This window comes from Phocoena sinus, chromosome 12, assembly GCF_008692025.1.
Source record: "Phocoena sinus isolate mPhoSin1 chromosome 12, mPhoSin1.pri, whole genome shotgun sequence".
Taxonomy (NCBI): Eukaryota; Metazoa; Chordata; class Mammalia; order Artiodactyla; family Phocoenidae; genus Phocoena; species Phocoena sinus.
Window position 1 is genome coordinate 18,656,188 of NC_045774.1, and position 4,479 is coordinate 18,660,666.

At 43.3% G+C, this 4,479-nt stretch overlaps 1 pseudogene; it reads right to left on the reverse strand.

Annotated features, from left to right (window-relative positions):
• Positions 1-1,446: 1,446 nt before the first annotated feature.
• On the reverse strand, positions 1,447-4,090 carry LOC116763450 (annotated as a pseudogene).
• Positions 4,091-4,479: the final 389 nt, after the last annotated feature.

The following is a 4,479-nucleotide window of genomic DNA, read 5'->3' on the forward strand; positions in this document are numbered from 1 at the left end:
AATGTGGTATGTGCAGGGATGGAAGTATTCACAGGTGGTGGAGGGGGAATTGTGCCCAATATGAGGCAATTAGGAGAAACTTCCTGCAGTAGATAGCATCTGAGCTGTCTTGAAGGATAACTACAAATGTTCCATATTGAAAAAGGAGAAAGAACATCACTGTGAAAGAACAGCATACAAGACAGTCAGAGGTAAGAAACAGCAGAGTGGGTGCAGAGAATTATGAGCTCTTCAAGTACTGGGTGAGCATGTAGTATAAAGCGAGCGGACAGAAACACAAGATAGGCAGGCAGTTCCCACTAAGGGTCTTGTTGAGGGGTTTGAACCTTGTTTTGTAGTTATTGCTGACTTTGCTCATTATACTAAGAACACATATTTTATTTTTAGATAAAATATTTTTATCTAAATAACATTTATCTAATGTTATTTATGTATTTAAATAAACATATTATTTAACATTTACTCTTAAAACACAACTGGTTTAACATAGGAAGTTTGAGGAATACTGAAGTTGAAATACAACTCAAAAGTGAGCACAATATAATGATTATGAACATTTTATTTAAGGTAATCTTCGTAAGATCTGGAAGTTGCCTTCTTTTAATTAAAGCTTTTGTATCATGACGTCTCTACTACATCAAAAACCAATTAAAAATATAATATATACTGCCAACTATATCTAATTTGGAATTTTATTTTTAAGGAAAGGATTCTATCCATACTTGCAATATATTATTTGTGGTTATATATCTATAAATACTGCTTTAAAATTTTTCATCTTAATAGTTAGAAATAAAATGTAGAACTTAATAACCTGAGACATACCATGTCCACTTCAGTTGGAGTAACAAGGACTGGATTGATCGTCCCAACTAAGACAACTAAAAACCTGAGCAAAACACATGAAACTGGCTTTCAAGACAGTCATAAAATGATGAAGAACAGTGATTACCAACATATAGGAAACAAATGAGGTAAGCCCTATAATTGCTTCAGCTTATGGCCATGAGAGAGTTTTCCAGCTGCAGTGCAGGGAGAGTTAACCTAGGCATATCTCAGCATATTCCTTAGATAGAGGAGATGGAGAGGAAAGAAAGTCTAGGGGAGACCAAGGCAGCTAGAGTTTGAAGGACAGAGGACTAGAAAAGAGAGCTTCATAGAGAGAGAACTCCTGAAATCTTCAGAGGGTCACCCATTCCCTATAAGATTTAGGATGTGTTTTTCTATTTCTGTAAAAAATTCATTGAGATTTTGATAAAGATTGCATTGAATCTGTAGACTGCGTTGGGTAGTAATGACATTAAAATGGTCTTGAATCCATGAACATGGGGTGTGTTTCCATTTATGTCTTTAATTTCTTTCAGCAATGTTTTGTAGTTTTCACTTTACAAGTCTTTCACCTCCTTGATTAAGTTAGTTCATAAGTATTTTATTTTTCTTGATGCTAATGTAAATGGAATTGTTTTTGTAATTTACTTTTCAGATTGTTCATTGTTTGTGTATAGAAATACAATTGATTTTTTGTGTGTTGACTTTGTATCCTGCTTTGATGAATTCATTTATTAGTTCTAACAGTTTTTTACAGAATATTTAGATTTTTGGAGTTTCTTTTTCTTTAAAACATGTAAAATACAGTCCATGCATCTGCCATTTTAAAAAGTCTCTCATCCTGTAGCAGATAAAACCAAATATGCTTTGGCTATCAACGTTCAAGAAATGTTTCAAAATGCTTTACAGTGTAAAAATAATAAGAAATTTAGCAAAATTTCAACAAACCTGTATAAAAAACAGATACAGATAATACTTTATTTCAAGGTGACATGCTGTAATTTAAAGAGTAAGTTATAATTATGTGTTTCTTTGTAAAACGTCTTTAACAATACAAGGGCTTGGCAGATCCAGGCCTCAGGGCTACACATGCAGAAAAAATTGTTAGTTAAAAATCACCAAAACATGCTATTTTTAAGTGTGTACCTGTGTTTTTTTTTAAGTACAGGATAATAGAAGTATTAAATATCAGCAGGAATAGTATTTGAGGACTCTGTAAAAGTGTGTAGAGTTCATGGAGCCAGTGTCCGGGAAGAGTCATACATTTCTGATGAACGTTTTGGATTAATCCCTTTGCCATTGTAATAGCCCACGACTTGGTTTGGGACTTCAGCCAACACGCTCTTTGCCAGGGCAGCTGGAGATGCGTGTTTGAAGTTCCTGAAGGAAACGAACTGGACGATGGCACGAAGGACGGGCTCTCCCTTGGGTGACCTCAGAATCCCGTCGTCTCCGTCCAGCATCTGCATGTCGCTGAAGTCTGCATTGCCCACTCCCACGATGATGACCGACATGGGGAGGTGGGAGGCGTGGACAATGTCCTCCCGCGTGTCGGCCATGTCTGTGATGACCCCGTCAGTCAGGATCAGCAGGATCCTCCTTGGTGCTGGTCTCCTCTGATGCTGACTTGGCAACCTTCTGCATGATGGGAGCATTGTTGGTGGGGCCCTAGAGCTAGAGTTTGGGAAGGCAGCTCTGGTAGGCTTCCACAACTCCTTGAATCCCTGCACATTCTGGGTTGTCTTCATTAAAGTTGATTGCGAAGTCATGAGATACCCTGTACTCTGGCAGTATCCTGGCACCAAACCCAAAGGCTAGGAACATTTTGTCGCTGTCATAGTCCTGGCAAATCTCTCCCACAGCCACCAAGGCCTTCAGGTACTCATTGGGCTGGCAGCGGTGGATGTAGGGCAGGGAACAGCTGTTCCTGAGGTCCCCATTCGAGGCTGTGGAATCTATAGCTACTGTAAACTGGATGTGGCAGCCACCCATGATGTAGTCCAAGAAAGAATGCATCTTGTGGATCTTGCACTGATTCAAAATCACAATGCCCGAGTTCTTATAATTCTTCTTCTTGGCTTTGTACTTGGGGTTGATGCACTCCTACTGCACCTGTTTTCCTTCCATCACTCCTCTCATCTCCTTGAATGTTGAGGTGAATTCTCCAATGAAGTCATGTCTGCCATGGGAGTCCCAGTCCCATACTATGCATGTCAGTTGGTGGTTGCGATCTCCACTGCATGGAGAATTTACTGATACTTTGAATGATTTCCAGGCTGGGCTTAAGTTATTCATCACAACCTCAGTTCGGTGCACAAGCTGTGGAGTTGCATCATCATTCATTCGAAAAATTTCCAGAAATGAGTCAGACTTACTGAAGAAATCCTGGTCATCCAATTTCCGTGAGTTGAAGGCAAGTTCAATGTAGTCATGATTACCAGATAATTCCTCAGCAATCACCGTGATGGAGGATTTCCCTGCCATGTTCCTGTGCTTCAACAAGCATTTGGACAGCTTTCTCTGGGAAACAATCTGGCCAAGGGTGCACTCCATGCCACCCAGGAAGTCAGCCTCCTTCGGCCCATCGTGGTTGCTGCTGATGTCGTGGACCTCAAACCACAGGTGCTGCACCTCCTCAAAATAAACGTCCACCATAAAGTTTTGAATACACTGGGTTGATGCAGGTGCGAATCACCTCTGTTCTGTCAACCTCGAACCACTGCCCATGGGACTGCATCTTGAGGATGACATAGGGGTCTGATTTGGAAAGGGCATCTCTGTCGGAAGTGCCTTTGCGCGCCAAATGCAGCTCAACTTTGGTGGCTGTTAAAGATTCCCAGTGTATTGGCAGCTGACTCATAAATGTTGCTCATCTTCTTCATTCTGGCGCAGGGACCCAAGGGCGGACTGGCCTTCAGCCGGCGGGGTCCAACCAGAACGACGCGGCGGTGGGCAGGCCCGCGGTCGGCCTAGGGGGTCGTGCTGCCCTCTTCTTGGGTTCCGGGGGCAGCTCAGTGACCGCGGAGGGGAGAGATGCTGCGCAGGAACACGGACCCCAACACAGGTGGTGAGGGCAGGGCTGCTTGGCCCTCAGTCACTTGCGGAGAGAGGTGGGGACGCCGGAGAGAGGGGCGGAGCGGGAGGGAGGAAGCGGGTCGCTACCCAGGCAGGGGGGACCGCAGCTCCGCCAAGAGCTTCCACCGTCTGTCGAAACCCACACGCCCCGCCGCCCGCGCGCTGCCGGCTCCAATACTTAGATTTTTCTACGTATAAAATCATATCATCTGCAAACAGATACTTTTACTCCTTCCTTCAAAATTTGTATGCCTTTTATCTCTGTTTCTTCCCTAGTTGCTCTGGCTAGATTTCCCAGTACTGTGTTGAATAGAAATAATAAAAGCGAGCATTCTTGTTTTGTTTCTAATCTTAGAACAAATACTTTGTCTTTCACCATTGAGTATGATATTCTCTGTGTTTTTTTTTTTTTTTGCGGTACACGGGCCTCTCACTGTTGTGGCCTCTCCCGTTGCGGAGCACAGGTTCCGGACGCGCAGGCTCAGCAGCCATGGCTCATGGGCCCAGCCGCTCCACGGCATGTGGGATTTTCCCAGACCGGGGCATGAACCCGTGTCCCCTGCATCGGCAGGCGGA